This window comes from Vombatus ursinus, unplaced genomic scaffold, assembly GCF_900497805.2.
Source record: "Vombatus ursinus unplaced genomic scaffold, bare-nosed wombat genome assembly UNPS02014813.1, whole genome shotgun sequence".
Classification (NCBI taxonomy): domain Eukaryota; kingdom Metazoa; phylum Chordata; class Mammalia; order Diprotodontia; family Vombatidae; genus Vombatus; species Vombatus ursinus.
In genome coordinates, this window is record NW_020954591.1 from 18028685 (window position 1) to 18054967 (window position 26283).

Sequence of the window (26283 nt, forward strand, 5' to 3'; positions counted from 1 at the left end):
TACAATCCTTCCATCTTGCAATGGAAAGATAAGGCTAGATCTGTAGATTCAACTTCCAGACTAAGGAGTTTGAAAATCATTCTGTAAAAACCAGGAAGCCACTGTTATATTAAGGGTGTCCCAAAACTCTTCATGATATATCAAACTTCAATTTTTATGTAAAAAAGTCTTAGTTCATGGGCCATAGAAAAATAGTTAGGATACTGAATTTGGTCCTCGAGACATTGTTCACCAATTCCTGGCTTAAAACTTCACTAAGACTTTTGAAATACCCTGTAACATGTGTATGTGTGCATGTGTATGTATATGTAATACACATATACGTGCATGCATATGTACATGCATACATGTGTATATATGAATACAAATGCAAAATATATTAAATAGAGGAGTCAGTGATGGAACTAGTTTTTTTTTTTTTTTTCTGGAGGATTAATCTGTCAACAGAGAAGCAGCATGGCATAATGAACAGGCAGCTAGCCTCAGATCCTCTGACATACACTGACTATATGACCCTGGCTAAGCCCCAGACAACTATCAAAGACCATCATTTGCAGAATAAGTGATGGCATTGGTAAAGTGAGTTCCTGACTCAGAGCTTCCTGAACCAATGAAATTATATTCAATTGAAACAAAAAGCTTTGGATACACTTAGTGTACATTACAAGAAAGAGGGATGAAGCCACTGTATATAGGTAGGACTTAATAAAAGCCAGAATGCGACTGGTGATATTGTGCGGAAAGGAAGAGATGGATGCTAGTGGCACTGTGAAGGAAGAAATAGATAGAAATTGATTAGCTGAATCTGGGAGGTCAGGGAGACCTGAGGTTTTTAGAACAAACTCTGAGGTTTGAAATGAGTTAAATGGAAGACCAATGGTAGCTTTAATAACAATAAAGAAGTCAGGATAGGAAAAGTTTATGGAGAATCATGAATTTGGCCTTCTGAGGTGATTCCTCATAGATAAGGACCTTAACATTCATTTAATTCAATCCTCACATTTTACAAAAGAGAAAACTGAGACATAAAGAAGTATAACCAAAGTTTAACATTCTAAAAATATCAGCAAAGACAGACATATATATAACTGCATCTTGACTTATCCTATAATCTATGAGATGGTTGAAAGAGGGTTAGATTCTTGGTTCCAAAATGGACTCTGCTCCATACTATATGGGAGATCCCTTAATCAATTAATCAATAAATATTTATTAAGCACCTTAACTTCTCAGGTTTCATATTTGCATAATGGGAATAAATATTCTTGGATTGTTATAAGGAAGATATATGGTAATTTAAAAAAATTATCTTAGGATTACAAAATCACTGAATTTAAGATTTGTAAGGCATCCCTAAGGTCATCTAGTAGTAGTAGTAGTAGTAGTAATAGCAGCAGTAGCAGCAGTGGGAGCAGTTGTAATAGTATTACTATTGTTGTTTCTTAACTAGACCTCAAAAATACTGTTTTCATTTTAAAAATTCCATTTAAATCTAATTCCAATGCTGTAGCATGACAGATTGTACAGTGATTCTGTAGGTATGTGTTTGAATCCCATCTTTGATACTGACTAGGTACATGGATATGGTCAGATCACATCATCTCTATGAACCTCAGGTTCCTTACATATAAATTGGAGATAATATATTGGCCCTATTGATCTGACAGAGTTGTTGTGAGGAAGATGTTAGAGTGTTATAAAAAAAAAAGTTTCACTATTGTCTATTCATACCATGCCTTCCAAGTTGAGGTTTTCCTTCTGATTTTCGCATTAACATTCAAGTTCAATTTAATTCAATTCAACATTATCTTATAAAGCTATGCTCTAGGAATACAATGATATGAACAAAACCATTCTAGCCCTCAAGGACCTTATTTTCTAATGGAAGAACACATGCCAACAGATAGAGATTGAAATATTTTGAGGAAGATGAGAACACAAACATCTGGAAGGATCATGAAATACTACAGGAGGTGATACGTGAATTGAACTTTGAAGAAAGATTTGGAAATGGGATGTACTTGGGATTTTATTTGTAGAGGTAACTTCCTTGTGAGGAAATTTCCTTTTTCAATGCAGGCTGACACCTTCTCTGTAATTTATACTCTTAGAGAGTTGCCTAGACTTGCAGGGGAGAGGAACTTGCAGCCTCAAGGTCACACTTGAGGACCTAGAGGGTCACCTGTTGCCTTGAGGTCTCAGGTTCCCCAACACTGACCTAGAAGAATGATATCAAACCCAAAAAGAGAAATAGGACCACTAAGCCATAAAGATCTCTGTTGTGAGCATGTTGACTTAGAAAACTACAAGTTAACATTATCTGTACTCTATTGTATTTTTATTTTATTAAATACATTAAATACATTACCTTTTAGTCTGGATCTGGCTGCACTTGGGAGTATTGCCAACCTCTGGGTAGCATATTTGATAATTCTACAAGAGTGCAGAGAAGTTAAGTGAATTGTCATACATTCAATATGTGATACCTGGCAGGAATAGAACCCAATTTTTCCTGACCTTAAGACTAAAAGAAAGAGAAAGATCTGGAAAGGCAGAAGTGAAGGTTAAGTTTATTCCAGTCATGCAAGATAACCTGTACAAAGGCACAGAGGTGAGAGATGGAATGTCAAATATGGAAAGCTTGTATAATTCCTCTTTTTTTGTTTACTCATAAATAATGATAGGTTGGGATTAGATTTATTTTAGATTGGATTTATAAAAAATATATTCACATATTCACTGTAATCTATTTACTTCTATCTCCAAGTGACTTAGAGCCTTAGATTATAAAAAGTGATTTCACAAAGTGATCAAATTGACCAATTTTTATCCACTGTGAAACTTCAAGGTTTATTTTAAACATTGATGCAACATCTCTAAAATAATCATTCAGTCACTGGGGAAAGATTACTTTTTTCTGAGATGTGAAAATTTCCATTTTTTTGTTCTCCACACATGTAATGATCTTTTCTTTTTGAAAAGGAAAGTGTACAGCTGTCAGATCTCTAAGGAAGCCCCATGGGATATGAGTGGACTGAGTCCTTGCATTAGAAATGGCAATACCCAGTGACTAAATTATAGTCTTTACCAGATTTCCAGGAACTGACAAGATAGAGTCTTAGTCTTCTCACCTCATTAATCTATTTGTATATCTTCAAAGTTTTTAGTTTTAAACCCTAACAATCAACATCATTTTTTAAAAATAAAGACAATGCTGTGTTCCACATTTTTTCCCATCATTTCCTTTTAACAGAAGTAGACAGTATTGGATGAGTGACTAGGTTTCCAGGTATAATTTGCTATGGGTAGGAGCAAAATGAAGTTCCTAATTTTAAATGAAACAACAAACCAAGTGTGGGGTGCTCTATATTTTTCAGTAGCATATCTAACTAGGAAACCTCTACCTGGATTAGGTCTGACATTACAGGTAGACACAGTAAATAGTTACACACATGATGTGATTTTAAAGCTGCTTGGCAATGCCACCCTGCCCTCAAAATACCTTCCTCAGGAATCTCTGATTTTATAATTAGAGCTTTTGCGAAACAGTCCCCTTTCAAATGCAAATAGTCTTAAGAGAGGTAGCACCTTGACTTTTATCAATCATTTACACTTTAAAATGAATTAATTTTAAGGCATTTTGGTGAGAATAAATTTTAATGAAGGAAAGGGAAAATAAGAGATTTCTCCTATTGAGGGTGATGGGAGACCAGCAGAGAAGGGCTGATATTACCTGGAGGTATAATGGTCAAAGAAAAAGAAGGATAGGACAATTTCATTTAATACAGTTCTGGTATAGAATTTCAGATCAGCTCCACAATAATAGCTAAATTTGACTTTTTGTACTTTTCAGTAGAGTAGTCATTGAAATTAAATAAAATTTACCTTTTATACCCTCCCATTTCCCAGGACAGCTAAGCATGAGTGAAGTGACCAAAGCATTATACACAAGATCAATCAGATAGACCACTCAAACTGGATCTTTACATGGGATTAACAGACCATTCAACCTCATCAATTCAAAACTACAGTAAGCTGCTCTCAATCTCAGCTTGATTTTCCCTTAGGCAAGATAAAATCCTCTTCTTGTGTCTTTAGTCTATGTTCCCTGTGTGATATACAGATATACAGATATACATATATACATATATATGTGTGTGTATATATAGGCAATTGGGGTTAAGTGACTTGCCCAGGGTCATATAGCCAGTAAGTGTCAAGTGTTTGGTCTGAGGCCGGATTTGAACTCAGATCCTCCTGACTTCAGGGCTGGTGTTCTATCCTCTGTACCACCTAGCTGCCCCAATGTTCCCTGTGATATTAATAAGGCTTTGCAATGTTAGGCTCCTAAAAAGAATTTTGCATAGCTAGTTCTGTGAGGCAAATAATGCTAGTGTCAGTCCTGTCCAACAATTCAAAGGTTCATTTGGTTTTAACCTTGGTTTTGATATTCATCTTGGTAGACCATGATATGGTTATTGAAATGGCATTACACAAAACTAACCATGCTGATGGATGGTGTAAGGGAGGTATACTATATCTTGAGGAGAGATCCAACATATTATAGTATCTCAAAATCAAAGGATTTGGAGATGGAGAGACTTAAGAAATCCAGTCAATCACTTCCTTTTATCCAATGCCACAGCCTTACTGACTCTAAGTAAACCCAAACCCACTTGTTCTGGTTGTTAACCTGAAGTGTCTTTGAACTGACTTCTCTCACCATCAAAGCAAAACAGAACAAAACAAAACAAAAACAACAACAAAAAAAAACCAAAAAAAAAAAACCCCAAACTTCAAAACTCAGGCCACTGAGGGGCTCCTGCATGGGATTGTACTACTAGTAATTGATTGTTAAGAATGACAAGATTAGGGATAGGGGATAGGGACTGGACCGTGATTACATTAGTCTAGGGAACTCCTGAGTCAGGAAAATCTTTCTCTGATTGCAGGTTAGCACCTTTTCTTTTTACTTCTTACAATCTTAGAGACTTGCTTAGAGTACTAAGTGTTTACTAACTTTCTCTGTTTGCCCAGGGCCACAGGATGTGGCCAGTATGTGATAGAAATGAGATTTGAATCCATGGTTTTTTGACTGGCTTTCTATCCACTATGACACACTGCCTCTCAGGAACAGCAGGAACAACACCAACACAGTTCACATTTAAAAGTGTGTTAAAGATTACAAACCACTTCATATAAATTATTTCATCTGAGTTTCTTTGCAACATTGGCAGCAAAGAATAGCTTTCCCAGGATATTCCCATAAATGTAAAATTTGGTGTCATTTAAGATGCACAACAATCTAAGCAGAGTTGGAAAATGGGAGGCAGCAGGCATGTAGGTCCATCTCAAAAAGCTGTGCTTGAACACAGACTTTGACACCAAGTCCACTTCTTCCAACACCATTCCCAGACAGAATGAAAAGAGCTGTTTTTCTTTAAAGGAGTCACGGTATCAAGGGAGCCATCAGCTGGAGTCACAAAAACAAAACACACCAAAGAGAAATTAATTCATTTCAGCTTCTTCATGTTTGAGTCACCCTCTGAATATCAGTCCTGAGTCACACCCAGGGCAGGCCTCTAAACAGACACTTAAGAGTGGGGATTTTTGTACTGTGACGTAAGGCCATGGAGAGATAGTCATCTTTGTCCACTAACCGTCTAGACATGGCAAACATCTGGGAACTATACCAGTGAATTGTTTGGGAATTTCATTCTTTTGTGGTCTTATTACATCATTTCTGGGTACTAGATCCTCCCAATCCCCCAGATCCAAATCCTTGGAATCTTCTTCTGCCCTTTCTCACCCCTTTTCTTTCTGTGCTTCTGAAATCTAGTGTGATACCAACTCCTGCCACTTGTTCCTCTGTCTCTTTTTTGTTGTTGTTCTTGTCATTTATTTGGTTCTAATGACTTTGAAATTGGATTGTTGTCATAGTCTACTTTGTTATCCTCTCTGCTTTGCCTTCTTCTCTCTTCCCCCCACCTGTTATATTTAATACAATGGAATGATTTAGTGAATGAGTGAGTTGAAAACATTTATTAAGCATTTACTAGGGACTAAGTATCCGGCTAAGTGCTATGGATACAAAAAAGAAAACAAAAAGTAGGTAGTACTGTCTCTCAAATCTTACATTCTAATGGTGAGATGGGAAGAGAATAAGCATTTATATGGTGACTACTATGAGCCAACCTCTGTGCTAAGTGATTTACAGATTTATCTCATTTAATCCTCACAATGACCCTGTGAGGTAGATGCTTTATTATTCCAATTTTACAATAGAGGAAACTGAGTTTAAATGACTTTCCGAGGATCATACAACCAGTAAGTGTCTGAGGCCACAGCTGCACTCAGGTCTTTCTTATTCTCAGCCCAGTGTCCAATCGTCTGAGACTCCTAGACATCAATTGGGAAAGTTATCTTTGAATATTACTCAAAAAGGGTCATTCTCTATTGGATGATTGCTATAGGAAATTTAGATTTCTAAGCTACAAGGACTACCATGAACATATTCCTCCTTACCTAACTACCCTCCTTCCTTGCTTTTAACAGAACTCATATGTGTTACTGCAGACTTGAATACCTACTGAATGGCACAGAGGTCAGAGACCTGTATTCCATTTTTACTTTTGTGATTAATTAGCTGTGTTGCAAGTCAATGAACTTCTCTGGGTCTCAGTTTCCTCATCTTCGAATTGAGCTGATTGGAGTAGAAGGTGATCTTCAAAGTCTATTTCATATCTCAACTATACAATTGCTCTAGTTCCTATTTCCTAACATCTATTTTTCTTCTGACATAGAAAGTTGTTACAAAAATAACAATGCTGTCTGGAAAGCCAACTCATTCTTTACCCCTTCGCTGATACTTCTTACAGAGGAAGACACTGAAAGGTAACTGATTTGCCTAAGGTCATACAATTTGTAAACTCAAACTAGAAGTGTGTTGAACTCAGGCAATTTTTAAATTTTCATAATTGGCAAAGGCTACACAATCAGGGCTTTATTTATTTTTTTCTGTTGATTATCTAGAATTAAAGTGATAGAAAAATATTAATAATGCAAATTAATCTTAAAAGTGTATAATTTTGGAGAACTAGTTGTTAAATATTTAACAGCACTGCTCTGGTTAAAACCCTGGTGTTCTGACTCCTAATTCAGGGTTATTTAATTTCTTCTCTTTTATCTCTCTATAACAATATGCAGACCTCACTTCCTTACCCTAGTCTTAATATACCAATTTAATACACCTCCATTGAATCTAATGTCATTTTTTTTTGGCTAGGCAATGAGGTTAAATGACTTGCCCAGGGTCACACAGCTAGCTAAGTGTCAAGTGTCTGAGGCTGGATTTGAACTCAGGTCCTCCTGTCTCCAGGGCTAGTGCTGCATCCACTGTGCCACCTGGCTGCCCCTCTAATGTCATTTCTTGCTCCCCTCTTCTTTATTTTGCTCAGATCACTAGTATGACTGATATTAAGTATTTGTATATTATGGTCATCCATCACCAGTTGTTTTTGTTTAAATAACAACACTGAAAATAATAATAAAATGACAGTAAGAACAAAATAGTAATATGAACTTACAGTCACCACACTTTATGTGTGAGTTATATATTCTTCTCCTTTACCTTTTAAATTCTTTGAATGAGGGATTGTAGCTTCTACCTTTATAAAATCCCAAAGTTCTCAGTCTGTTGCTGGGCACACAATGAATGCTCAGTGAAGGTTACCTAGTGATTGACCAGGCATCATTTGCATTTTCAAATTCAACAGACTTTTATTAAGCACCTGCTGTGTGCAAGGTATTGCTCTATGCACTGGGATGTAAAGATGGAAAACAACACAGGGCTTTTCCTGATGGAGATCATTCACCAAGAGAACTAAGATTCAGTGTTGTTAGAATTAGAGAGGACCTTAAAGATATCTAGCTCTAGTCCAACATCTTTATTTTGAAAATGAGGAAATTGTGGCCCAGAAGGTAAAACAACTTACTAACATTACCCTACTAATAAATGGCACAGCATGCTAGAACCGAAATCTAGTCATATCATTTGTCTTTTTCCATTCATTGCCATGTACTGCGACTTTGCGTAGTTAACATCCCTCCAATTAGACTGTAAAATCTTTGAAAAACAGGGACCTGGTCTTAGGCCTAGAGTGCTTCTAGACGACCTAGTGCCATGTCTGGCATAGCACTCTAAAGTAGGAATTACACAATCAGATTCTCTGGGAGCAGATTTTGTTCTTCTTGCTAAGCTTTAATAGAATAACATCACAAGTGCATTCCTGGGTAGGATGAAATACTTGTGAACATAATTTTGCTTTTATGTGGGGCTGTGTCCTCGAAAGACTTTATTTCAAAACATGATTAAAATGTGAAGATACAGTGATGCTTTACCAAGGTGGTTCTAAACTTTCTTCTCTAAAAGATCTTAAGAATGAGACAAACATGTGGTAGTCCAGAAAGCTTTAGGTGAGTCATTACTTGAAGCAGGGGCATAGCTCTAGGTAGAACTTTTAGCACAAAAATTTAATGGTTCATCAAGATGAGAGGCAACTACATGACACAATGGATACATGGATCTTGCACTCAAATCCAAATGCAGATGCTTATTATCTTTGTGACCTTTGGCAAATCACTTAACTTCTGTCTGTCTCGTTTTACAGATGAGGATAATAGCACCTGTCACGGTTTTTGTAAGAATAAAAAGAGATACTACGTGTAAAGTGCATTGCAAACCTTATAATGCCATAGAAATGCTAATTATTATTATTATTATTATTGGAAATCATGATTGTCAATAATAAGTAGCTGCTCAAAGTATGACTTCTAACAAGCAGTGTTCTGCAGCATGCTTAGCAACAGCTGCCATGGCAATTGTTTTATCCTTGCAATACTATGTAGCAAAAGGAATTTTGTTGGACAAATTCATGGAAATCATTAGTTCAGATAGGTTTTGTTGCCAAGCAACTTTATTTTGAAGGAATAATAATGTAATAATCATAATGAATAGATATGTTATGATATATATGATATGATGTGATGTGATATGACATGATATGGTATTTTATATGGTTTTGCTATGTATTAAGGCTATGTGTTATCCCTAATATCCATTAGGTTATGTGTTAGGGCTTGGTTGGAGCCATGGACAGTATAGGAAGTGAGTTTTTTTTTTTTTGCAGTCTCCATGAGATTTGATATCCCAAAGTGCAGTATAAAGAAAGGGCACAATCTCCAATATGTTCCACTTATGTTGCCAGGGATAAAGTCTGAAGAGCATATGGCTCAGGGAAGGCCTCTAGTCTCAGCCCTGGTGTCAGTGAGAAGGCAATAGAATTTACCATTGAGATAAGGGATTCTGCTCCAGCTCTTACTTTCTACATTCTCCAAGACATGACTTGGGAAATAGGGACAGGGGCTAAGACTGTTAGTCCTAGTCCTGGATGACAGGTGATGCTACTAAAGGAGAAAACTGGCATGGGTGAAGGGGGAGGGACATTGGGAAAACCAGATCACCACATGACAGGAATCAACAGAAAGTAAAGGAAGCAAGCTTATTTAGAGGAAATACAAATCACAGGGGGATGTTAGGGCTGATAGTTACAACTGGGTAGAATTAGATTCCCTAAAACCATAAAATTGGGTGGGTTTTTCTTGAGGTTCTTATCGCAGTCCAGCAAAACCTGGAATTGAGGGAAGGAGAGACAGGATCTAGTGTCTGGGCCAATGTATTGATTCTTGCTGGTGGAAAAACCTGGAGAATTGGTGGGCTAGTTGATATTCAAACTCCTTGCTAGAGAGAAAAGGGACTGTGACATTTAAAATATTTGAGAGACATAGTTTCTGGGTAATTAGTGATTTTATTAATAATGTTAGAATTTTATTACTAAAAGAAACGATCATTTGGCCATTTCTCTCAGACCAAAGACACATCATGGCAGTGAGCTCACAGTTTATATGCCCTTGGAAGAGTGGGTGCTCCTGTGGGTGGCAATCAATTCTGATTGGTTAATAATTAATAAGAAGAATGAATATTATAATGAGAGGTGGTCATTCTAATGAAGTACTGGGGGATGTACTCTAAATTGTCCAGCCTTGTTCAATCTAATCAAAGAATTTATCTCCACCCAAACCTACCCGTAGAGTACAATAGGCTTCTCCACATTAAATTAAATTTCATGTAAGGTTGAGTGGGGTAGCAATACCTAGATTGAGTACAATGTTAATCCTGTCTGCTATCATCAGTCCATTCTTGCTGAGCCTTAAAATGAGGACTTTAGAAAAAGGGGTGAGAATTCTGGATCTCTCCAAATCATTGGTTGTTAATAATCATTTCTCTCAGGGCTTTGGACAGTTACCATATGCCTTCCTTTGGGAGGATGACTCAGGGGATTTAAATCTCCCTAGAGGCTTCTTCATTTAGGGATATATGTGTTATGGGGGAGGGGAAGGCTACTGAAGTTCTAACATAGCTGTTCATAAGGGGATAGTAGCATCATAGCATCACGTATTTGTGCATGGAAGGGACTTTAGAGAATCTCAAATCCTATTCCCTCCTTTTATAGATAAAGTGTCAAAGGCCCAGAGAAGTGAACTGACCCGAGGTGACGCAGAGAGTCAGTAGCATGTAAACACATTTAAGATCTCTTCCCTTTAAGGGAAGGGACCATTTTGGTTTTGTCTTTGTATAACAAAGATCCATCTAACATATCCCTAGTGTTGGTTACAAAGCCTTGTGGAGGATAGGTTTTTCATAAATGTTTGCTGGATTTAATGGCATGTCAGATGAATTGCAAAGCATAGTAAGTTAAAAGGAAAAATAAAAATAATGATTTTTTTAGAAGAATTATCATGAACCATATGTAACTTGTACAATGCGATTTTTTTTCCTGGAAAGTAATCATTTTTATTGAATTCTAGAGGCCATGAATAGCCTACTTGTGGTATGATGACTTAAACTAACTTTCTGAGATGTTTTCTCATGGAAATAAGTAAATTCATTCAAAGCAAAATTGAAAATAAATTTCAGCAATTATTTCTTAGTTAATAGCTAATATCTTTTTAATGAGTAAAGTGACTTAGAATATTCTTTCAAACTGCAAAGAAGAAAATTGAATCCAAGTGGAGGATGGAGAATATTTCTCATGTCATTTGACTGATTGCCACTTAAATTTAGGTATCTTGAAGGTAGACAATAGGTAATGAATGTCAAATTATTTTTTATCTTTACTATGAAGTGGCAAAATCTGCTTGATTTTTTCATTATTCTCAAAAGAGAAAATAAAATCAAAGTCAAAGAAAATATCTATCAAAATTAAGAGCAAAATTTTCAAACTGTTTTAGAAATTTTCCATATCTTAAAGGTGAGCATAGGCAATGATCGTCAAATTAATGTTTGTCCTTTTCCTGAAATAGCAAAATCTGCATGATTTTTCACTATTCTTAAAAAAGGAGGAAAAAACAAGAAACCATCAAAGAAACTCATCTGTTAAAGTTAAAAGTAAAGTCTTCAATCTATTTTAGTTTTATTTTGCTTTATTTAGTTCCAGACCTATGATTTCATCTATGTCGGGAACTCCCTTTGGGAGATCAGAAACTCTTTTATAAATTATAATCATAGAAAACTGCCTAGGGCACTGAGAGGTTAAGTGACTTGCCTATGATCATATAGCCTGTATATACCAGAGGGGACCATATACTGAATCCAGATCTTCCCTAAGCCAAGTCTAGCCCTTTAAAAATTTTATACTACTGTCTCATTTAAAAAGTTTAGTATATGTTAATTCCCTCAAAGAAAATTTCCATTTGGTTTAAAAGCTGAAGAAATAAGTCTTCAGCATGAAATATTGTAATCACTCTTCCAAGGGTAAAGAATAAGTAAAGAAAAAAAAAACTTTTATTAAATACCGACTATGTGCTAGGTACTGTGCTAAGCACTCCAGAAATTTAGTAGCAAAATAAGTCCCAGAAACTTTGATACTGACTCTATGGGGAAAAATATAAATACACACACATATCAACTTGTTCTTATAATTCTTGGGGTATTTTTGTTCTTCCCAAAAGAAAAAAAAATGGAGCAGAGGCAAATAATTACTGTTTTAATTGTGGGTTCTAATTATATTAATGGTAACTTTCAGTTTCTAATCTTGACAGCATTCAACATTTAGTGGATCTTTGTTGTTGTGGCAGCTCTGCGACTTTGGACAAGTTGCTTCCCTTCTTCTCTGGGCTATGGTTAGCTCATATGTGAAGTTAGAGGGTTGGACTAGGCACTTAATTATGTGCTGAGCACCAAGCTAAGTGCTAGGGATGCATGAAAGAAAATACAAAGAAATAGATAGTATCTTCTCTCAATGATCTCACATTTTAATTGAGAATGGGCAAGGGAATAAGCATTTATATAGTGCCTACAATGTGCCAGCCACTATGCTAAGAGCTTTACAAAGGGAACCCATTACTTCTTGAAGCAGCCCAATCTGCTTTAGGTAGTTCTAATTGTTAGGCAGTTTTCCTTATATCAAGTCTGAATTTAGTTTTCTGAAACTTCCATCCACTGCTCCTAGGTCTTCCTTCAGAAGCCAAATGGATTAAAACTTCTATCTCTTATCCCTCTTCTAACACTAGCCTTAATGCTAATTATTCAGATATTTACAGAAAACTTCCCCGTGTCCTTTCCACATTAAACTGCCTCAGTTCCTTTCATCACTGTCCAGATGACATAGGCCCAATTTTCTTTAACTCTTCCAGTTACCTGCTTCCAGAACAAAGGTTGTTAACCTTTTTTTTTTTAATAGATCTTTTTTGCAATCAGATGCATCCCATGGACCCTTCTCTGAATAATATTTATAAACATATAAAATTAAATACGTAGTATTACAAAGAAAAGTAATTACGTATATGTGCATACACACACACACATAAATGTATACACACACTCATTGAGAATTGGCTAGGTCATAAGAAATGTCTTGAAAATCATTTTGTAAGCTCTAATTTGTTACTTTATCTCAGAGACATTAAAAAGCCAACATAGATAATGACAATTTAGCTGTGGATAAAAAGTCAAACTCAACTCATAGGCTATTGGAGCCAAAAGAGAGCTTAGTTTCTAAGAGTAGGAGAGTGATAGACCCATTGAATTCTGTTCTGGTAAGAACACAACTGGAGTGCTCTGTTCAGTTTGGGACACTACATTTTGGGACAGATATTGAAAAGCTGGGCAGAAGGTAGCAGGGGTTCACACACACATGCATATATGTAATATATATATAGTGTGTATATATATAGAAGATATGTATATATACACATACATATACACACTATATATCATAGATGGATACTGTGTCTATGCACATATATATTTATTTATGATATTTATCTCTATATATTAAATACTAGGTACACAGATCCCAGAAAAAGGACCTCTGCTAACTTCTGCCAGTTTACCAGTGTTTGTCCTAAAATCTGACATCTCAAACTGAATAAAGCACTCCAATTGTGTTCCTACCAGAACAGAATTCAATGGGACTATCATTCTCCTGTTCCTAGACACCAAGCTCTCTTTGGCTTTAGCAGCCTATGAGTAGAGTTTTGCCTTTTCCACACAGCTGGATTATCACTATTCATATTGGCTTTTTAAGGTGTCTGAGATAAAAGTAATAAATTAGATTTTACAAAATTCTTTTTAAGACATCCCTTATGACCTAGCCAATTCCCTATTATCTATGTTAATGACCAAAAAAAGATAACAGACAAAAATGAAAGTCAGATAATATAAAAAATTGATAAGAAATCTGATTACAATGTTTCTTCCCAATGTCTTTTATCACAACTGCTCATTTTTAGCAAAAATCACATAATTTGAATTTCTATCTCTTTGCCCAACAGTCTCCCTGGTTATAAAGTAGTAACAAGCAACAAAATAGCCCTACAGTTTGAAGAATAGGATGAAACATGCTCATAGGCCTAGATGAAGCAGCTAATGTATAACCCTTGAAAGGCAGAGATGACTGTAATATGTACCAGACTAGAACTTGCATTTAAAAATCATATACACACATATGTAATATTGTATCTCTAATACATATATTATATATGTATAATATTACATTGTATCTAGATGGAAAATCAGGAGTAATAATAATAATAGCATTTACATGGCATGTTAAGCTTTGTAAAGCTCTATGCGTACATTATCTCATTGATCCTACAAAAACCTTTTAAAGTATAAACTTTTATGATCCTCATGTTATAGTTGAAGAAATAGAGGCATAGAGAAGTTGAGTGACTTCCTAGCTAAAGTCATAGAGCGACTAAGTGTCTGAGTTAGAATTTGAACTCAAGTCTAACTGACTTCAAATCTAATGCTCTATCCAGTAACCACATAGCTGCCTTTGGCAATGAAATCCCAATTACTTATAATGTTTTGGGAATGAAATACTCATAGAATTTTCTTTGAAAACTTCCTAAAATATATTGAAGGGAAAAGAATAAGCATTTATACAGTGCCTACGATGTGTCAGGCAGTGTTAAGTGCTTTTTTTCAAATATTATCTTTTGATCCTCTCAACAAACCCTGCAACGTAAGTGCTATGATCTCTGTTTTATAGTTGAGGAAGAGGATGTAGACAGAGGTCAACTGACTTGCTCAGAGTCATACAGTAAGTGTCTGAGGTCCAATTTGAACTCAGGTCTTCTTGAGTCTAAGCACAGGCCTCTATACGCCGTGCCACCTAACTGCCCCTTCAGTATTGTGACAATCATTTTTTTTTCAATAGTTCAAAATGTTGAAGTATCTCAAAGCTGGCACATTTGTATCATTGTCCAATGTTATAAATGTAGAAACTATAGGAGGTAGAGATGGATTGATCCATCTCCCAAGACGCCATTGGAAGAAACAGCAAATAATACTGCTGTTAGCTTTTCACTTGTAACGTTTTCCCCCTTTAAAAAGGAACAGAAGTAGTCTTTTGTCAGTGTGGGCTGTTTTACAGTAATAATACTAACATTTGTATAGCACTTTCACCCCAACAATTCAGCAAAGCAGGTAGTATAAATATTATTGCATCCATTTTACAGAAGAGAAATAGAAATACCAATAAAAGTTGACATTTGTATATTGCTCGAAGGCTTACAAAGTGATTTACTGACTATTTCAGTTCATTTTCACAGGAATCCTGTAAAATAGCTACTACCAATATTTTTATCTCTATCTCATAGAGAGGAAATGATGGAGACTCTGGGAGATTAAGTGTCCAGTAACACAGTGATAGTAAACAGAAGATGTGAAGTTTAAAGCTAGGCCTAGTTGATGTCAGTTCCCATGCCGTGCCCACTGTACTGTCTTGAAATGACAGTCGCGTCTGACTCTTTATGACTCTATTTGGGGGTTTTCTTGGTAAAGATATTAGAGTAGTTTGCTATTTCCTTCTCCAGCTAATTTTACAGATGAGGAAACTGAGGCAAACAGGGTTAAGTGATTTGTCCAGGGTCACACAACTATTAAGTGTCTGAGGCCAGATTTGAACTCACAAAGATGAGTCTTCCTTACTCCAGGCCCAGTACTCTATCCACTGTACCATCCAGCTGCAATGAAATAGTTTTATCTTGTTTAATGAAAGACCCCAAAACATATTTTGTAGCCTCAAATGACAGAATTTACACAAATATCTTATACTTTCAGTTTATTGTCAAATATTTGTTAATGCTTTTTAAAAAACATATAAATTCTATTCAGAATCTAAAAAAATTTCCCCCACAGCTAATCTTAACTGCTTTGGGAACCACTAACATAAGATACGAGCCTCTAGTGTGGAGTCTTTGGATATCAATATTATCTATTTGAAGCAACAGTGATTCACTTTTTTTCCATTTTAATCTTACTTTGCTTACCATATTGTTATCTATGGGAAAAAAAAACAAAAAACACTGTGTCATTTTCCAAAAAAAGTTTTTTTCCTAAGTTGGCATAATATTCCATGTGTAAAATAACTAAATCAGGCAATCTTTTCCCTGGGAACTGAATTTAGAGGGAGCTAATAGCCCTTTAATAATAACAGCAACAACTCATATTCATATAGCACCTATATGTCAGGCATTGTGCTAAATGCTTTACAAATATTATCTCATATGATCTTCACAACAACTCTAGGAGGTTGGTGCTATTATTTTTCCCATTTTACAGATGAGGGAACTGAGACAAACAGAGGTTAGGTGACTTGCCCAAGAACATGCAGCTAATAAGTGTCTGAAGTCAGATTTGATCTAGGTTCCTCCTGACTCCAAGCCCAGCACTCTAACCATCATGCCAGCTATCTTTAACCTTATAGAAATAATAGAACTTAGCACCTTTTTAGGATTTATTTTTAATCTGGGCCTGTAATTTCATCAGTGTAGGGAACTCATGGTAAGGAAAATCCCTTTACTAATGCCAACTATCAGCTTCTCTGTATAGTCTTAGAAAATTGACTCTACTGAGAGATTAAGTGACTTGCTGAAGACTGTATAGACAGAATATCTCTGTGGTAGTACCTGAGCCCAATTCCTTTTGAATCTAAGGCTGATGTCTATTCACTGTGACATGTTGCCTCTGAAAAAAAAAAAACAATTAGTTAAAAGATACTAAACAGGAGTAAAGTTCTATCCATCCCCTTCAACTGAAGGCAAGGTTTGGGTTTGTGGTAATTTTGCTACTGGAAAAAAAAATCCTTATTGTGACTTTTCCTTATGGTCAAATAGCTTACTCTTTATCAAGTAATTGGATTTGCAGTGATTCTATTGATGTTATTTGGCTAGAGCCACATCTTCCCAACCATGAAGCCAAAAAGGAAAATTCTAGTAAGAGTGAAGTTGCATTTATACTACATAGCAAATCACATACCCAGTAGACCTGGTGTGTATGATGGACCACTCTCCCTCTGCTCCTACCTGTTATGTGACTATAGTCCTTGACCACTTAGAACAGTATCATACCAAAGAGCACAGTGAGCTCTCTGAGCCAACCCATCTAAGTAGAGTTTTTTTTTCCCCATTGCATTCAGGAGGTCAATTGCTTGGGCATTGATTGACATAGGTTGGATTTCTATGACTTAGTGTCTTTATATGAAAGAGTCAATTTCCTGAAGTGAATGATACAAACTAACCCCTGGACGAATAACTGAAGTGTGAAACCATATTTTGGGAGTCCACAAGGATGGGTGAATATAATCCATTCACTGAATGCAAAATTACTTACAGTCTCCTAAGATGTTCCTGGCTTGGTAATAACTGACTGTGACTATTTTTACATGGCAGTTGCCTATTCTGGAAAAATGAGAAATTGACAACTCTCTGTGGCCAGGTCTATGCAGCCAAAAAAAAGCAGATGGCTGTACAGTTATCCAATGAATTCCATCTCATTTAGCTCATATTTGCCTGAATAATCTGATTTGGCTTTTGAGATGGCCCCAAGCTTGCCAGAGAATTGTGCGTTTTCACCTTTACTTAGGCAATATGGACTTGGCTCTATAGGCTGTGACGAGAACCTGGTATGAGCATCAGTTCTTCTCTGGCCTTTCTTTGCCCTTGGTCAGCTCTCTCCAGACTGACAACAGAGCCAGCTCTTTTGGCTGAAAAGCTAAACATTTCCCCATACCATAAAGGCAGGTTCATCGCCAGGTTTAATCAATCATTTATTTACTATCAGTCTATCACGCCCACAAGATTAAGTGCAGAAGTATAACATTTAATTCCTGACCTCTGAAAGTTGCTAATATTTCTGAGCTATGGCACACTAAGCATTGGAGCCAAGACATGCCTTAGGCAGCTGGGGAGATAAGACACTTAAAAAGGATGGCAGCTGAGTGTATTAGACAAACAACAAATCTGGAGTCACATTCATTTAGAGCTAGATGGGAGCTCCGAGGCCAGCTCGTCAAATTCCTCATTTTACAGATGAGTAAACAGGTCCAGAAAAGTTAAGTGATGTGCCCAGGGTGACACAGATATTAGAGAGTTGGGATAGGAATCCAGTTTGGCTGGAAAGAGTAATGTGAAATACTGCTAAAAAGACAGAAGTGATCCAGGTTATGAAGAGCCTTAAATATCTAGACTAGGAGTTATAGATTTCATAGTAGAAGTAACAGGAAGCCATTACAGATTTTTGAGTTGGTGAGTAATTGGTAAAACCTGTGCCTCAGAAAGCCATAGGTCTACAGGAGTTTTTGTCTCCTATTTTTTGATCATCCCAACCCACAAGACAAACTATCAGGCCTTGATGTCTCTGGATTAATTGAGTATGAAAGACCTGCTTAGAAATGGGAAGGAGAGAGAATAATTACTGGGGATCAAGGAAGGGAGTAGAGAAACAAGAGGGCAGTTAAAGAAGAGAAATACATTTTATTGGTGAGAGAAGAAAATTTGGAAAAGCCTCAAGGGCCTGGGTAAGTATTCCAGAATAGGAGAAACCAGCACTTGAAGAACAGAAAAGAGACCTAAAAAGAATGAAGGAAAGGAGCATGAACATATTTATCAAGCCTAGATTAAGTGGAATATATGGACTTGTGTTGGTATATTGAAAACCAATTAATAGTTATAAATTCTAAAGTTCTTTATGACTAGAAGGCAACTATATAATCCTCACTGTCTTCACTGAAGGAGGAACAAAAATAATTAGCAATCAGAACTGCTTACTAGAAGAATTTGCGGGAGCCATGCTCCTGGGGCTAACCAAGAGCTTCCCTAGCAATGGCCTCAGTTAAAGTGGAAAGGTCAGGCAATTATCTAAATAATTTAAGCCCTCAAGTCTGCTAAGGAGAAAGGGCAGTTGGGGGGAGGAATAATTTAGGTGGCCTCCACTCCTTCACATGAGCAAATTAACCAAGTACCTGCTAAATCCTTCATTTCACAGCCTTAATTAACACAGGTTTGGGAGGTAGAAGACATTAACTTTTATGTTTCATTTTGTATTCTTTCCTGATGAAAAGTATGAGATACTTTGTACTAGACACAGTTTTCCATGCACCTTGCTTTGGAGAAAATCTGATAGATGAAAACACAACTTCCAAAACTGGTATGGGAGAGAGGAGATTATTTGCATTCAAAGTGTTATTTATTTAAAAAAAAAAAGAATTTGTCCAAACTTGCTTTGTATAGGAACCCCTCAAAATCCACCTTCCACTGAATTCTTTCTTGATCCCCCCACACTAAAACTAGTATGTTCCCTCTCCCAATCACTTTATATTTATTTGATATTTATTTATGTATGCCCATGTTGTCTCTGCCTTGAAGTCAGGAACCATTTCATTTTTGTCTTTCTATCTCCATCAGCTGACATAGTGACTGGCACATAATAAGAGCTCAATAAATGCTTATTGTTTGGTTGATAGGCCATGCTTTTAAAGCATGCTCAATTCATTTATTATTTTTCAGAAATCCATTTACTGCATAAATAGAGTTACACCTGTCCATTGTAGATCTGTAAATTCAGGGAGAGAAAACTTTCTATTTGAGAAAATCACAGTTTAGGTGAGAGAATGAGTTCATCAGTCATGCTTTTAAAACATGCTTAATTCACATATTACTTTTCAGAAATCCATGTATTACATAAAGAGAGGTACACCCTCCATGGCAGATCTATAAATTAAGGGAGACAAAACTCTCTATTTGGGAAAATCATGACTCATTAATTGAGAGAATGAGCTAGAGTGCATTAAACATGAGAGAACAGGCTTTCATAATATAACAAATCCTAAATTATTCTGCCTTCATTTGGGGGTATTAACCCTATTGAATGCTTTTCTTCATGGTGAATCATACTGACCAAAGAAATAAGGCCCCTTTTAAATCTCCCCTCCTATCAATTGAGACAACACTGATTTGTTATTTCTCCCCACATTGCAGTTTAAAACTAGAACAAAGAGCACGTCCAGAGAGAAGAGCTCTATCAAGTATGTGCTAATTTATTAACTACTTGAAGCAAGAGGCTATTCTGGCTGACAGTAGCTTCAAAACAAAACAAAACAAAAACCCTTGCCTCCCCTAAATTAAAGTAAGGGAACTGATCACTGAAGGTAAACAGGTGATGAAATGCTTCATTAGTACCTCATTTGTAATTTATGTCTGCTGAAGTAGTTGACAAAGAATCAAAACTTAAGTCATGGATTTCTCAGAAGTGCAGTCTTTGAGGTCACTGAAGTGGATTAATTATAACCCAGTGTAAAGCACAGCCTGTCTCTGTGTCAATTACTAGCATTTGATAACTGAACATTATGTCAAGCTCTGTTCTTTTTCAAGACGCAGCCACACATTTTAAAATCATTACGAATGCAGGCATAAGCTATATACACCCTAAGTGAATTCAGTTTATTTATCAAAGCCCACTATAGCTTAACAGATCTAGGTTTGGTTTCTGAGGAGGGCACATAGATTGGGGTGGGAGTGGGTTGGGGGATAGTGGTTGAGGGGAGGGGGTCAAGGATAGGAGGAGAGAAAGCTTTCATTGTGAAGTAAAATGAGTTCATTTTCTCAAAGTATCATGATGCAAACATAGGGAGGTGAGTAATACACTATTATTAAATATGTGTGGCATCTAATAGATATGGATGTAACTAATTAGTGAACAAAACTAGGGCTTAATGCACCCTGGGAGCTGTGGTTGTCATTACAAAAAAAAAAAAAAGCTCCCTGCTGGAGTTTGTTTCTACTGGGGCATGGAAATTTTCTGCCTCTTCTCCCTTTCTGTTAAAAAACCATATGTGTGCTTTCCAATAGCCTTTTAACATTTGGGACCTTTCAAGAGCACTTTGTGTTGCAAATTGGCATGGATTTGATACACGTAACCAGTTATTTTAGAGGCAGACTCTCTACTTCAGAATAGATCCTAGTTTCTAGACTGAAAAATAAAAGCTATAAATAGTCAGATAGGGAGAGAAAGATGGGGCACCCTTATTTACCTTTATTGCAGTCAGATTGGGTAACAGGAGATAATAGGTTGTAAATCTTTGGAATTATCTTAAAAAAATTGAAAACTAAACAAGATCCAGCCAACAAGGTGTTTTCCTGATTAATAGGGAGAACTTTGCTGTATAGAACTGTGTCTTAAGCTCTGTGTGAAATGTCAATGATTTAAAGCCATTTTTTTCCTCTTGGAGTCTCTACTGTTTATCCCACATTCCTTTCATGTTCAGAAGTTGTTTTGTTTTATTATTTTACTTCAACAGAAGTTCAATTTCTGAAACAAGTTCAAAATATGTAGTAGCCTTTTGTATCATGTAAATGTTTCAAAAGGGAAATTTCATCTTTCTTTTATTTTTTTTCCAAAAAATCTGAATAAGTTATGAATAGGTAGTAGCCCAGGGTGGTTGGCTCCACCTAAAGCTTTCTCTTCCAACAGAAACCCACCAAACTTCACTTCAGATTGAGTTTGCTCTGTGCTTTCAATTTATCACAGTTGCATTGCTGTTTTTCAAGTGACCCCTACTACAAATCCAGCCTGTCATAAATCTCTTCTAGGAGCCACACAGGAGAATGAAGCTGGGAATCTACTATCCTCACAGGTTTTCTCTGAGGAAAAGATTCATTTGAAGATTGATAACATGTACTAATGGCTTGAATTAAGTACAAATTCGGCCCATAAGCCCAGTTCATCATGTCTTATTTTCCTTTCTAATGTCATCTTCAAAGACACTTTTCACATCGATGGGTAAAGCAGAGATTTAATACAATTCACGTTCCTACTGCAGGATACCAGAAAGCCAAACAACGCAAAAATGATAACCTGGTTCTGCAGGGTGAAAATATAAATATTTTTCTTTCTTTGATTTATTCTGACAATGGTATCCCCCCCACCCCCACCCCCCGACCCAACAGATCTGATGACTCTGCTTTGTTTGTGACCTGCTTGGAAAAAAAAAAGACACATACACACGCAATGTCAATCAGAATTCATAGAAAATAAGTTTTTTCTTATTAGCATAGAAAAGGGTCAGGTTCCCTTCTTTTGAAAGTCATGAGGAAGAAGGGATGTTTGTTTACTGCACCTACCAATTTGTCACATGTTAAAATTATAGACCCCAAAGTCTATTTTCCTCTTCAATGTTCAGAGCTATGCCATTCATTTGAAACAAGATAAAGGTAAGCCTGTCACAATAATTGATGCAGAAAAGACCAAGGCTTAGGTTAGGCTTTCTGGACTCCTGCAATTACCAGTGGTAATACATCTCTGCATCCTGTATGGAAGGTACTCAGTTGGCAGGAGAAAAGGTTGCAAAGGGTTTTGAAAAGCCCCTAGGTGCTTTTCCTTTCTTCTATGCTCAGCTCCTCCAGTTTTCTGCCTTTATGGTCTCTATCACATCATTTAACCTTTTTCTACCCTGGTTTCTTCAGATATAAAGTAGTGATTTTACTGTTGGCCACCTCCTTCATATGAAGAGATGTTTGGAGCAATAATGATATGTTTCTACATCTCTTGGAAGAAACTCGTGTATGTTTACAAAATGGAATTTTAAAAATATAATTTTCCATTAAATGTCTATGTATACTTATTCAGGGAATCTTTGGTATTCCTGTGGCTATGCTTTGGCATAACAATAAGAGAAATGACTGACCAGTGCTTAATTAAGTCACCTTCTAGTTAACAAAAAGAAAAACAGAGAAGGGTCTGAAAAAATAAAGGCAATGAAGATTTTAACCAGTGAGGAGAGTCCTGCTTTTTAATTTTTGAGGTCTAGTGTAAAAGAAAATATCAGATTAATTAGGGAAGGGACTTATTCATAATTACTTTATCATCATCAGAATGATTAAATAAGCAGGAGAAAGAATACATACATATTTATGTATGTGTATATAGGCATTTGTGTACACACTTATACACTCAGTTACTTATTAGAATATTAGTCATAGCCATCTCCCTTTATTGTATTGAGCTTTATTTGTAGATACTGAATTTAGGAAGGAATTAGGCAACTTTTTATTATTGAGGCACTTAATGGGCTTGTCCAACTTTTTTAACATTTAAAGTTTATTGATATCCTTTAGAAAACTAAATAATATATCAGAAAATAATTCTAAATTTTGAAATTTAGAAACAAACACACTTGTTGACATTTCAAGAAAAGCCTGAATAATTTCTGAATAACTCACAACACAGAATGGATTACGAGTAATGCTGAAGAAAATGGAAATTTTTCTATTTTGATATCTTTTTAATGAAGCATATTTTACATCAGACCTTTTTCCTGCCTTGTAAAAATTAATAAAAAGAACATTTCCTCATTTACTAAAGAACTAGTATTAATTTAGTTGTTTGAGAAATGAAGGTATCAAGGGAATTTGTATTGCCAAATGCATTTAATTAAATGGCCAATGCCATCCAGATCCATTTAACTCAATATTACTCCTGTTTTGGTACTAGAGATATCACTTTTCCCAGGACTTTGCAATTTAGAGTCCTGAACTTATTTGGCCTACTGCCCCCTTGAACAAAAATTACTCAGCACCATCCCTGCCCCGGAAATCTATTTTCTTTAACCCTTTAACTTTTTTTTTTAATTGTGTTATTTCAAACTACTATTACTCCCCTGGATTGTTCCAGCGCCGCCCTCTGGGGGGTGATATCACCCTCTTTGGGAACCTAAAATAAGTTATGTTGTTAGATAAATAAGCTTGATTAAAGTGGCTCATTCTATTTTGTATTTATTTATGCATTTGAATCACTGAGAATTATACATAGGGATTGATCAAGATAGTTATGGTGGTCTGCCACAATTTCTCTCTTTATCCCATCATCTTGAATGCCTAATTTTAAGTAAATACATTTTTCTGATAGTCAAAACTTTGGAACTAGGTGATTAAAATTTTGTCGTATCTTTTCATAGATTTGCACTGTGGCCTGATAAATTACTTAAAAATGTTGGTAGTGAATTATTCTCTATGCACATAATAGGAACTTAATAAAGGTTGGTAAATGAATGAATAAATGAAGTTCTTTCTCTTTAAATTAACTCCTTAAAAAAAAAAAACAAATGCAACAAAGTGCAACAAAATTCCATAATTGTATTATGGATTATTATTGGATTTCACTGTAGTAAAAAAAGTTTATCTTTCACTCTAGATGAGGAACTTATCATAACAATTAGAATTTTTATAATATTTTAATGTATGCAAAGCACTTTATATGTTATCTCATTTGATACTCACAAAACCCTTGTCAGTTAGGTTCTATTATTATTCCCATTTTACAGATGAGGAAAAGACTGAGAGAGGTTGTAACTTGCTCAAAGTCACAAAGTGTCTCAGACAGGATTGAAACTCCTCTTCCGTTGTCTAATTCTGGCAATCTAACCAATGAGTCATTTAGCTGTCTCTTAGAGTTATATATAGTTGGCTTAATCCATTTCCTCAAGAGTCATGTTTGTCATGAGATAAGCCTGGTTGCGGTGGAAATGTGGAACTGGTGAGTTCATGAGCAAGCACAGTGACTTGTCAAGGAGGCAGCATTCATGGACCTCTCTGTGGACCCTGAATTGGATATTTTAGAAAATACTTACCTGAAGCTGCAGGATGTAGCACTGACCTTTAGGCTATAGACTGGACCTGCGATTTTAAGTATATAGGGAAGTACTGGAAAAAGAAACTCTTTCTCCTAATGCAGCTTAATAACTTCTCTGCAATACAATCTGAAAATATTTGCCTGGAACACTGAGAAGTTACATGACTTGTCTAGAGTTTTAATGGCAATGCATATTGGAGAAAAGACTTGAGCCTGGATCTTCCTTGCTTTGTGGGCAACTTTCTATCCACTATGGTAGTATTGCTTCTTTAAGCATGTTAACATTTGCAAAGTGATTCCTATACAATCTCTCATTTGAATCTAACTAGTGACATTATAATCATAGTAGTACCACCAGTATTAGCCTTGTGTAATAATTGAAAAAAAATAAGGATTAGAGAGATTTAATACCTTGCCCATGGTCACACAACTAGAAAGTATTAATAGCATTCAATACAGGATTTGAATTTGTCTTCTTGATTCCCAGTCCTATATTCTATGTACTACTTCATGTGGCTTTTCAGTTAGACCATAAATAATTATTGAGGATGTGTTATGTTATGTAAGTAGCACTAGAGAAGTTACTTTGGGCAGATATAATTAAACACAAGACTACAGACACTCACTGTAATACCATGGTGCTTGCCCTGAAACAACAAAAAAAAATATCTCCTAGTATGAAAAAAACACACAAAAAAGATAATTAAGAGTAACAATAATTAAAAATACATTTTTAAATAGAGATTTCCTACAATTTAGCCAACTGCCTTACACAATAGTGAACTTCATACCAATGTGAGCATTTAAACCAAGATTGAATGACCTTTCCTTTTCATGACAACTTCTGTTGTATGGAGCTGGCAGTTAAACTAGGAGTGAGGGGATGGAGAGAGATATTATTGGTGTAGACACATCTGTAAATAATCGATGCACCTGGGCTTGGATCCAGGTTCTGTTCCTTACTCCTTGGGACCTTGGGTAAATCATTTAATCTTTTCATGCTTTGGTTTCTTCACCTGCAAAATGAAAGGCTTAGACTAGATGCTGTATAAGCTCCTTTCTATGCTGAAAAGAAAACATGGTCATATTAAATGTAATGGGTGACATCAAGAGGATTTGACAACTTATTGGAAAAGGGGAGGCAGGAAGAGGATGGGGTCAAAGATGATGTTCACTGGTTAGAGACTACCAATGTGTTAAACTTGAAGCATGTTTGCACTCTCTTCCTAGGAGAGAAAGAAAAGGTACAAGGCACAGGGAAGAATTGTTAGACTTTGTTTTGCACACAATGATTTCAGAGTAAGAACTCATTTCTAAACCATGTTCCATTATTTCTGTTACATTTTCTTTCAGGATTTTTTTTCTGTAGTTTACTCAAGGAGTCTTACCAGGGTTCTGACTCATTCAGAGTCTTATGAACATACTGCTTGTGTTAAAAGTAGCTAATTCCTTTTCTCTGAATCTTCCACATATTGGTGTTAGTTCTGATCTGAGGCCAGCTAGAACAATTAAAATTCCCCTTCCAAATGACACTCCTTTGAAAAAAGAAGATTACTCTCATGTTTCTATTAAGTTTTTGCTTCTTTTGTTTGTTTATTTTGGGTGCAAACACTTTTATTTTCCTAGACTTCCAAAGAAGCCATTTCCTTTAGTTAATCTTGTATGACTGAGAAGTCTGCAGTTCAATCTTTTTCCAGTATCACTTTCTCCTGTATTTGCTTATTTGCTAATACCCATCCTAAAACATGGAA